The 12,479-nt window shown below is 41.8% G+C and overlaps 1 pseudogene; it reads right to left on the minus strand.

The window, feature by feature from the left end:
- Positions 1–3,894: 3,894 nt before the first annotated feature.
- On the minus strand, positions 3,895–4,624 carry LOC137262098 (uncharacterized; annotated as a pseudogene).
- Positions 4,625–12,479: the final 7,855 nt, after the last annotated feature.

Below are 12,479 nucleotides of genomic sequence, written 5' to 3' on the forward strand. Positions count from 1 at the left end.
ATCTACAGACGATCTCATCCATGTATAGTGGAATGGAAGGCTGTGTTTTACATCAAGGATATCTCAGCAGTTGGTTCTGCATCAGACAATGCATTCCACAAGGAGGTGTGCTATCTCATGGCTCTACACAGTCCTCATCAACGATCTGCTCATTCAGCTCAAAGATTCGGGATATGGGCATGATATTCCCCATTGTGCTCCAACACAGACTGAAGACCTTACACTCCTATCAGTAACTAGGAGTGATCTGCAGGCTCTCGTGGATATCTGCTACACATACAGCTGCAACTGAAGATTCAAGTTCAGCGCCAAGAAAAGTACTGTTGTATTCAGTGAGAAAGTTAAGTCACACGAACGCTCAGAGCGCATATGGTCTCTTGCTGCTCAGGAAGTCAAGGAAGACAACAGCTACACGCATTTGGGAATCAAGGTCAACAAGACATCCGACACCACACTGCAAATCTACAGAACACTCAAGGCAACTTATTTTAGCACAACGAGTTTTGGAGCATTTTATTTTTTTCTCTCCGCTACTGTGTATAAATCTATTGTTCTCCAGCAGATCTGACTCTGTACAACCTCTACCATAAACACAATATCCAGCTACAACATGCACACAGATTTTACCTGAAGCTGATTCGAGGTTTACCAGTGCGAGTAAGGACTGACGTTGCTTGGTCCATGAATGGAATCCTACTCATCTCTTCTTTGATCGTCATCAGGAAGATGGGCTTGCTAGAAAGAATAATGAATTGTACAGTAAACTCTCCTACGCTTCAGACTACACAGATTCTTCATGTTTAGTCATAAACCCTTCCTTGGTTACATTCCAGAAGTCCTCGGGCTTTTGACGCTCTATGACTGCCCTGAATATGCCAATAACGACATTTCCCGTCAACCAGAAGTGGAAAACAATTGTGAAAAGCAAAGTTATTGAGCTTGAAACAACGCTGCTTGTGCAGAGGATCTCAAGCGATGCAGAACTCTCCTTGTTCCATAATCTGCACCACTCTTACAGACCTTCCAAGCTCTGGACTTTGGGACGGAAGATCCCTCTTCTACAGCGTGCACTCAAAGGGGTTGTGAATATGATTGCTACACCAGTTAGACCAGGCAAGTGCCAGCTGTGTTCAGCAGCCTATAAGTGCCTGCCTCATCATCTGTTGCATGAATGCCCTGACCAGCGTATTCGTGACAACCGAGAGACATTGTTGCTCTCCATCCTGGACACGTTTGGGGTAGACGCATATGTCATACTGGACTCCATGGAACTGGACGAACAAACAAGAACACTTCTTGGTGGGCATTCCCTCGATATTGAGGATCATAAACTGCTGCGCTTAGTTGGACGTTTCTTCCACTCCAATGGACTCACTTGCCATCAGCATCTTAACCAATTAACTCTTCCCCACTGCTTAACTTCAAATCTCCAAGCTTGGAGGAACTAAACACACTCACTCACTCATCCGGGATTCGAACCCACGCCGCTCAGCCACCGCGACTTCCACAAAATGAAAGTCGGACAACTGATAATGTAGGCTGCGGGCTTTGTGGTCATTGGACCATTTTCTCAATGACATTGTTTAATCATCCATCAGTTTCTATTCTTTCATGTCTGTTGCATAGTTCCAATGAAATAGCTTTTCAAAATGTTTCCTTAAATTATCAAGCCATGCTGATAAGAAAATTGTAATTTGAAATGTACTGTACGCCCCTACTATAGCTGACTGATTGATTGATTGATTGATTGATTGATTGGCATCACATGAGTACCAATAGCACAGCACGGGGTCAGTATCTGTTATAACCTCCGCCAACCGCAATAGAATTCCCGATCATCCTCTTCATCTACTGTAGCAGACGTTGAATTTGACGGCGAAGCGTTGTGTTCCATTCTTGATGGAAAATCTGATCCCATGTATCACACTTTTTTGGAGATACCTCGGGCATTGTCTGCAATCCATCATGACCTAAACAGGTTCAAGTCGATCGAGTTTCGAACTACTGGTGTGTGTGTGTGTGTGTGTGTGTGTGTGTGTGTGTGTGAGCGTGCGTGCGTGCGTGTGCGTGTGTGTGTGTGTGTGTGGGGGGGAATGATAGAGTTGCTTCCAAGTCTGGTCGTAAAAGCAAACCTACATGATCTCGCATTCTCGGCCATGAAGAGTGGCCTTGTGTTCAGAGGATGGAAATGTGATACAACCTCCCTGTCTATGATGTACGTTTACCTCTCAGATTGTTTCTGGTTGTCCCAGCGTCACGAGAAAAGCACCCCTACACCATCGATGAAACCGCACTATACAGTCATTCCGTTCGGCCATTTGAAATCCACTTTCTTCGACCACTGACGTCATTCCCATGACCTCAAGTTCCGGTGATGGCAAAATCGACTCTATCCCCGTCGTGCTGCCTCTGGTGATGATAACAACGGACGTCTAATAGGTCGACTGGCTGGAATTATATATACTTGTCACACACTGTTAAATAAAACAATGTTTAGTCTCATTGCAATAGAAAGGTGCGATTAACACAATGAAATGAAATGGAATTGAGCCATAACAGACTTACAAGTCATCACAAGCATGTAGACGTGAAACAGTTGTGCAAATACGTTGCACTGAAAGAGCAAATGTTAAACAATAAAGTTCAAGTCAGTTTTGGACAGTGAGGCAGCGTATGGCCATCATGAGCACGAATGCAATCTTCTACGCGTCTTGGCATTGACCAAATGAACCTTTAAAGTTGCTGTTGTGGAAAGTTATGCCATTCTATATGCAAGGTTAAGTTCAGCTAGAGTCTGGGGATGAACATGGAGACTGTAAACACGACTTCCAGTAATGTACGAAGTAGGTTCAGAGAGATTAAGATCAGGTGACCTTGCAGGAGAGGCTAAATGAGTAACGGGGTTGATCTAAACAAAATCATTAACAACAACCATTATTATCTTTTAAAATGTTGTTGGGACCCGCTTTTTGTACCAGAGGTATGATTACAGGTAGGGTTTAACCGATCAGTCTGCATGTGTAAATTGTGGAGCACATTCATGCCACACACATCGCGCGTTGTTTCTGAGGAAGGTTGTGTTCTGCTGATGTTATCAGTGTAACCAGATTAAAAGTTATATGTACATGTGCCTGGAATATTTACACTTCCGTAAGAAGTCGGCAATAATCGCTGCCGAGCTTCATCAAGATATCATACTGAAATACTTGTTGTTTAATTTTTTTGCGAGAAGTACATTGTTGGTTTCGGATCGTTCTGATGGGAAAAAACGTCAATATGGAAGTCACTCTGTTTGCCATTTGACATAAATAAATGATACATTCAGCATGTCAATAACGTTTCATCTTTGAGTTCTAGAAGTATTAAAACTCACAACCACAACGCTGTGGCATGTATTTCCTTGTATATATAAGAGGCGCTCTTGCCTCTGTTACCTCGCGTGTATTTTTGTATACTGATGTATTTGTGCATACAGAACGATACATGGGGTGTAATATGTACACAGAAAGGGGTGTATATGTGTACACAGGGCGGCACGAGGGGTGTATCTGCGTAAACGGAGCTTTACGGGTGTTGTAATTGTTTCTACAAACAGATATGTCCGTTCAGAATAGTACGTGGAGTGAAATTGTGAGTTAGTGAGTGAGTTTAGTTTTACGCCGCACTCAGCAATATTCCAGCTATATGGCGGCGGTCTGTAAATAATCGAGTCTGGACCAGACAATCCAGTGATCAATAACAAGAGCATCGATCTGTGCAATTGGGAACCGATGACATGTGTCAACCAAGTCAGCGAGCCTGGCCACCCGATCCTGTTCGTCGCCTCTTACGACAAGCACAGTCGCCCTTTAGAGTAAGCATGGGTTGCTGAAGGCCTATTCTACCAAGGGACCTTCACGTGTCAGGGTGAAATTGTGTATACGTGGAACGTGGGCGTATTTCTGTGTATAGAAAGGAACGAGGGTGCATTTGTGCACACAAAGTCGCACGTGATTTTATTTGTGCGTACAGAAAGGTAAGTAGGGTAGAATTGTGATTACTGAAAGGCACATGGAGAGTATTTCTGCATACAGGTGGGGCGTATTTGTGTATACAGATAGGTACTTGGGTGTATTTATGTGTACAGATAGGTACTGTGGGTGTATTTGTATGTACTGACAGGTGCTTGGGGTGTATTTCTGTTTACAGATAGGTACTTGGGTGTGGTTGAATGTACATATAGATACTCGGGTGTATTTGTGTGTACAGATAGGTACTTGGGTGTATTTGTGTTTACAGATAGGTACTGAGGGTGTATTTGTGTGCATAGATAGGTACTTGGGGTGTATTTGTGTGTACAGATAGGTAGTTGGGTGTATTTGTATGTACAGATAGGTACACGGGGTGTATTTGTGTGTACAGATAGGTACTTGGGTGTGGTTGTATGTACATATAGGTACTCGGGTGTATTTGTGTGCACAGAAAGGTATGTACATCACCCTTGCATAACCTTTACCAATCCCGACAGCCTTAGTGGCTGATACTATCATTTGTTTCGAAGTTGCAGACATAGGAAAACACGTGTGTGGATGTCATCGTCTTTATTTAACTTTGAGCTGATGTTCACCGACAAAACATCGTCCATTGATAAAAAGCTTAATTTACTTCAGATTATACACTTGCAAGTTGTTAATCTGTTTGAACAACTGAAAAGGGTGTTGGTTGTGCATGTTTAATCGGTATAAAACTGTGGCACTTGAAATAACAGTTTTTGAAACCTCGGTGAACACAGGTATTAACAGATTAACGCTATTAGAGATCAAATTCATGCTTTGAAATTTGCGAGGAATAGTATTTACGAGAATAAGGATGATTTTGGGCCACACTGATGTTTATTTGCGACCTGCAAATGGTTGACATCCTCAGTTTCTTGTCTGTTTCTTTCCGGTTGCTGCTGTATCTGACTCCTTGCATCAGCTAGAAAAGTTGTCTACGGCTTCCTACACATGCAACTGCTGGAATACAACGGTTGAAAACATTATTTGAACAATCAAGGTTGAATGAACACTGTATTTTTGTTTCAGTTGCGCTTATTGCTTAATTCGTAAGTACGTGTAATCTTAAAACATTTTGGCTTCAAACATCACGCCCGTATGGGAAATAGAATCCCTTGAGACAAAGCTCAAACCACGTACGATTGATACGATTAATGCTTTACTACTATTTACTACGCCCAACCTGATCCAAATATGTAGCGAGCTGATATATTCACCTGTTATGCGCCAAATTTCTATAGATGTACTTCGTTTCGGGGGGTTTTCTGCACGCATTGCTCACAAATATTTCCCAAATTTCGATTTCTGTTTTTTAAATAGCTCCAAACAAACTTACATTCACGATAAACAATTAATTTGGATTCATGTGACATTCAGATATACTGTTGCACTGTGCTTTTTATTCAGTGTACAATGAAACCGGAAAAATTTAATGCTTTTCAACGTATAACAAAAAGCAGTGCAGGATTATATCTTGACCGCTACTGCGAGATCGCCCGCCATTTTCCGAACCGGAAGTATTTACCGATTTGTAGCCGGCAGTATTTAAAGATATCTTGAAATTGTTACCATTCAAGATATCTTTAATTCATTTTAGGGTATCTCTAATTCAGTTGAAGATATCTGTAATGCATCTGTGAATATGTGGATATGTCATTTCAAGGTATCTAGAATTGAATCCAGGATATCTTGAATTGAATTAGGGATAGCTTGAATTAATTTCTAATACATTTACACTATGATCGTCTTATTTTACAGATATCTGTGACACATTTAGAGATATCACCAAATATGTTCTTGATATCTAACATTTAAATATCTCTTTAAATTACACATTTCTTTAAAACAATCGAAGATATTTGTAATTGCTTAATAAGTGTGAAAACGGCTTGCCACAGATTATGTCTGATAATGGCAACAGATGGTGCTGTCGTAAAATTTAAAGCTTTTCAGCTGGTCCGTGAAAGCTCGGATATCAAGAGTGACCTCCCTTAGGTTTTGTAAATGTACTCCCTTCTTGGTTACCATTCCAGTCAGGAGAGTTCCGCTGTGAAGAATTTGCTTAAGTTCATTTCCTGGATGGACTGCGTCATTCCGAAGGCTTTTGTTAGGTTGCAGTTTCTAGAAGCTGGTCGTACTATACGATTCTAACGACCTAATCTACCTAAGAGAGGACTAAGGCTGGGACGGATACTCGTTTACTCGAATCCGGTTCGGGTACAGCTGGAGTCTTGGTTCAAGGAATCGAATACCCGGAAAGGGAGAGAACTCTATGATGAAAAGAGCATGTAACTCTACCCAAGAACAAAATGGTTGACTCGCGGGCTAAGTTGAGTGTTTGGGCTCATTTCAGCTTCATGCAAATGAAAGAACCAAATGCCGACTCTGTAGCACCACATGTATTGCGGAAGTAGTAGAACTACAAGGCAGAAACATCTTGCAATAAAACACACCGTAAAACATAAAGCCGTTCATTACATTGTGTAGCGGTGTTCATTGCTAATTGAGTTAGTTCCTTAAAAGGTTTAAGATTACAATGAATTTTGTCTTTAGTTTCTATTTTATTCCAATTTCATGAGACACATCCTTTACGTTTCTTCAAAGCAGAACACATTCTCTATTGAAAAGATTAAATGAGTGTAATACTATGTATTTATAATGCAAGCTAATGATTAACAGTAAAACGAACTCGATTCCATTTCCCCAAACATCCCAGACCTAGAAAAGACGGAACGTCCTTGGAAAATGTCGACTGCTTGCTTTCAGCAATGTTGCTGGCTTCAATAACAATGCACGAGCCATAATCAAGACGTGTGACTGTGACAAGCTGTGGACATTCGGGATACACAGAGTTACGTAACAATAGACTGGAGATCGACCAAGAAATGGAGATCAGGAAATAAAGAATAATTTACTGTAGATCCTGCAAATATCCTTCCTAGGTTTTTCGTTAATTTTGTCACAACTAAAATGGTTCTTTAGACTGAAATAGAAAGGTATCAGCACCAGCGCCAATACTGTGTTCCTAACCACTTCTCTTGTTTATAACAGACATGTCTGACCATATGCTGACTACTCCACCGGAGTCACGTCGATCAGGTGTACCTGTAGACTGTGCCTCTACACTGGAGTCACGTCGATCAGGTGTACCTGTAGACTGTGCCTCTACACCGGAGTCACGTCGATCAGGTGTACCTGTAGACTGTGCCTCTACACTGGAGTCATGTCGATCAGGTGTACCTGTAGACTGTGCCTCTACACTGGAGTCACGTCGATCAGGTGTACCTGTAGACTGTGCCTCTACACCGGAGTCACGTCGATCAGGTGTACCTGTAGACTGTGCCTCTACACTGGAGTCATGTCGATCAGGTGTACCTGTAGACTGTGCCTCTACACTGGAGTCACGTCGATCAGGTGTACCTGTAGACTGTGCCTCTACACTGGAGTCACGTCTATCAGGTGTACCTGTAGACTGTGCCTCTACACTGGAGTCACGTCGATCAGGTGTACCTGTAGACTGTGCCTCTACACTGGAGTCACGTCGATCAGGTGTACCTGTAGACTGTGCCTCTACACTGGAGTCACGTCGATCAGGTGTACCTGTAGACTGTGCCTCTACACTGGAGTCACGTCTATCAGGTGTACCTGTAGACTGTGCCTCTACACTGGAGTCACGTCTATCAGGTGTACCTGTAGACTGTGCCTCTACACTGGAGTCACGTCGATCAGGTGTACCTGTAGACTGTGCTGCAGCAGCTACTAGCCCGGCTCCAAATTCCAACTGGCCCCAGTATCGCTCCTGCTTCAGATCCGCCCGCAACAGCGAGGCCCCAGCAACACGGGTCGCCCCAGAAACTCTTCTTCTTGCCCTCTTGAATAAACGTTTTCTTCATTTTAGAATTCGTATTTCAGACTGGTATTCGGGACTTGGTAGAAAGTCCAGAAGGCACAGAGTAACACTTGATGCTTGAAAAAAACCCAGAGAATTGTTCTCTTCACAGCGATTTCACCATTGTATCCTTATAAAAACCATAATACTATAGTAACCTTAATGGTTCTGACGTTGGGTATACATAGTGAATGGTATGCTGTGTTTAGGTCATGTCCCATTAGTCATACTCCCACTAGTCATACAACAATTGAGGGATCAATAAAAACAACTACAACAGGCATATACCATTTGTACAAATGGATTAGCCCGCTAATTCGAGAGCTTGAAGTCAGCTAAACACCTAAGACTTAGAATGCTAAAGTCTTAGATAATGAAACATGAACGAATGATATTAAAGTAAATTACTTTGAAGTTAAATTAACGTAATGCACTACAACCGCTGAGAAAGATATTGGAGAGCTTGGGTCAGCTTAATCTCATGCTCTACTGAAACTCAAAATCTGCCCAATCTCGTAAAAAAAACATGAAACTAGTGCATAAGACTTCGATGTTACAGGCTCCAGCATATCACTCTTCCTATCATGACAGGACTGATTGGAGCGGAACATGTTACCTCTAGGCAAGGTACACAACAGGTACTGTTTCATGCTGAGTTGAGTTGAGCTGAGTCAGCATTATTCCAGCCATATAGTGACGAGATCAGGTTTGCATCCGTTACCGTTTTAAGCGCATGGCCCAAAAGAGTTTGGCTTTCATTTCACCACCAATTAAAACAGAAGATGTCATAACAAGGTACTGTTTCAAGGCCTCCTTCACAACAACAATTCTACAAAGGAACACTTTATCCATTGGAAGTGTGTTGTGAAAGCGTGTCAGGTTAGAGTCACCACTGGAAGTATGTTGTGAAAGCGTGCCAGGTTAGAGTCACTACTGGTAAACACATATAAGATGATCCACGACCTGACAAATTACCCCAATTTGCATACTTTGCAAACGCCCCACAGAACGATCCACTTGAAACAAGAGGGAAACAGGTTGTCTGATAAATATCGAGAAGTGCGTTTCACGCATGAATTGTTATAGCACACTCGATTTGGGAACAGGTACAATCCCAACGAAATGAATCAACACAATATACTGAGCAAATATGTTTAGAACCACCGATCCATTTCACGAAGCACATGACATTTTCCTGGGGTTTTTTTTAACAAAATTGTTGAATATATAAAATGCTTGTCAATGCCCCAATCATCTATTTGTCTTCGTCTTAACTAGAGGTTAGCGTGGAATATCAGTATCTTATGCCTGAAATTGCAGTCTTATCATTCGAAGGAATGTGCCGTGTTGTTTTAATGGGTAAGCTGACTTTTCGTCTGCTAAATATTAAACAGATAATAACTACATATAGTTAATTGTGTTTCATTTAACTATTTAATATCGATCGGGAATACATGTCTTGGAAATGTATATAACCGATTCCAGAGAAATGGTTAGTAATCAAACAGTATTTCCAAATTTCTGTCATATTTGTATTATGGTCACCAAAATTGTGTGAGTGAGTGAGTGAATTTAGTTTTACGCCGTACCCAACAATATTCCAGCTATATGGTGGCGGTCTGTAAATAATCGAGTCAGGACCAGACAATCCAGTGATCAACAACATGAGCATCGATCCGTGCAATTGGGAACCGATGACATGTGTCAACCAAGTCAGCGAGCCTGACCACTCGATCCCGCTAGTCGCCTCTTACGACAAGTACAGTCACCTTTTATGGCAAGCATGGGTTGCTGAAGGCCTGTTCTACCCCGGGACCTTCACAGGTCTACAGAAAACTGAAAATACCTTTTGACAGTGTCAGTGAGAAATATCTTTGTACACAAATTTGTCGGTTTGGGGATTACTCCGTACCAGACTCAGTAGATTTATCAGTGACTAAAAAAAATATAAAATACAGACAACTCACCAAAGATTACTCTTTTTTATGACAAAGTATGGGAACAGTAAAAACCTGATATAGTATGTGTCAATTATTATACAAGACACAACAATGCTGGAAAATTAGGCTGACTTACTGATTTATGCTTTAATTATCACTCTCTGAATCAGTCTCGGTGTCTGAATCACTTGCAAGTCCTGAGTCAATCACTAGTCTGTCAATTTCCCTTTCTACTGCGATTTCGCGTAGCCAGTAACCATCTTCAATTGTTTTAACATGTTTACAACATTCCGACCATTCTTTTGCACCGATGGCAGACATCCTTTCATTTATGGCAACTCTTAAGGAACTTTTTGTGAACTGCAAGTTTTGTGAAGCGACATGATTTTTCACATTTGCCCAAATTAACTCAATCGGGTTTAGTTCTGCGTGGTATGGAGGGAGACGTAGTACATCATGACCATGTTGCTTCAACTCTGTAGACAGGGCCCGATTTGTTGGATTTTGCAAGAAACAATAGTTCGGCTTTAAGCATGTTCTCATCAAATGAGATATTGTGCCTTTGTAGCCACGCTTTTATGTCATCTTTTCTGTTGGCGGTTGTCGGACATTTGTCCACTTACTTGCTATGATATGGTGCATTATCCATAACGATGACAGTGTGCAGTGGAAGGTTTGGGATAAACTTTTCCTGGAACCATTTGGAAAAATTATCAAAGTTCATCTCGTCATGATAGTCTGCTGATTTTAGTTTGGAATCAAAAACAATCAAAGCATTTGGAAGAAAACCGTTTTCGCCAGCTGCATGAACCACAATAAGCCGAGGTCCGGTGCCAGACGGAGGTTGAACCGCATTTATTACAACTTCACCCTCAAGTTGCCAACACTTTGCGACAATGTGGTGTACATGCAACCATGTTTCATCGATAAAGATGAGTGTTCGATTTTCTTCTCTGTATTTGTTTATTGCACGCAAGTATTGCAAACGCTTGGAAACAATGTCTTTACGTTCTATTAAAAGTTTACGGTTTGACTGCGTTTTTCGCCACCTAAACCCCATGTCTTTGAGAATTTTTCGAACACTTTCCTTAGACCCCTTGTAGTTCAACTGGTACTTTGCCATATCAGACATCGTATCCAGTGTGGGTAGTTGTTTTTTACGCCATATACACTTTGTACAAATTGACTGACTGCACACCGGTCGAAATCATCAAGTTTGTCACTGTAAGTTTTGGGTTTGCGCAACTTGGTGGGACTGATAAATGTAGGTCCACTCGCACTCCTACCACCTTCTGCCTTAATGCGCTTTAAAGTTGCCGTTGAGAGTCCAGTAGCAAGGCTACTTTGTAAAAGAGAATCTGCTTTGGTTGCACAATTATTGTCCATATACATGATAACATGATGTATGCTATCTCCCTTGCCTGAGAATGAACTATTTGCCCATGTTTGATTTCATGTCACGGTTAGCATGTATTGCACGTGCATAATCGTCAAGCTACCTGTAGCAGCCAAGATGACTCGCCCAATTCGTTGTACCGCCTCTCTTGTCACAAATGCGTTCAGTGCGCAGGATCATCTAACATGTGTCTAGCCGTACGTTTGGAAGCCACGTCAAGAAATCCAGTCCTCACAACCATGGCCCACAAGAACCTGACACAAGAACCTTAGATCGACTTTGAGCAAGCCGCCATTCGATCTATCGGGAGTTTCCTGTACCCAAAGTAAGAGGATGCTACTTTCACTTCAGTCAAGCCATCTGGAAGAAAGTACAAAACCTGGGGCTTGCTGTCCAGCTGTCAGACTCTGGGTCAGGAGAGCATCATCCCTGGCACTGTTACCAGAAGGTGGTGTGCAAGATGTCTGGCTCGACGTCATGGATAGTACGCCAGAGGTAGACAACGTCCAAAGATTTAATGATTACATCGTGACAGGTTGGGTTGATGATGCAAGATTCCTCATTTCTCTATGGAATAACCACCGAAAAGTTGGGCCTCGAACAAATAATAATCTGGAAGACTCTGCAACACCATCATCTAAATTATCTACCGCTTTGTTGAACTGACTGACATGTTTGAATCTTCCAAGATGCGCCAAATCGACCTCAGCCCTGCCATCCAGGGAAGGAAGCGATCCTATCGCAAAAAAAAAAGAAATCACGACTTGTCCGATTGTGGGACCAACTTAAGGCAGGCCAGAAAAAACACTCTTCAATTCCTGGACGTTGCTGACCACCTCTACCCAACTGACCTTTAATGGTGAATTTATATAAGTCATAATGAGAATCCATGTGGCTAGTGTTTAAAGTGCTTGAAGTGTCAATGTTAAAAGCACTATAAGTGCAATGGTAAGACAATATGATAAAACATTTTGTTAAACATTTACAGATTGTGTCAAGTGCTTGCAATATGTTACTTTGTATACTTGCTGACAACAGATCGTTAAAGTTTACAGATGTGAAGCCGAAGTTTTTCTTGGGTCATTCCATTTTATTACAAAGGCATTACAAAGGTAGTTGTTGGTGCAGTCAACCATACCATATGTTGTTTGGACCCGTATGACAAGTGACAAGTAAAATAGGCCAGTGATGCTACTGGTATATCTGTCAGTACCTTGCAC

Source organism: Haliotis asinina, chromosome 14 (assembly GCF_037392515.1).
Source record: "Haliotis asinina isolate JCU_RB_2024 chromosome 14, JCU_Hal_asi_v2, whole genome shotgun sequence".
NCBI classification, from domain to species: Eukaryota; Metazoa; Mollusca; class Gastropoda; order Lepetellida; family Haliotidae; genus Haliotis; species Haliotis asinina.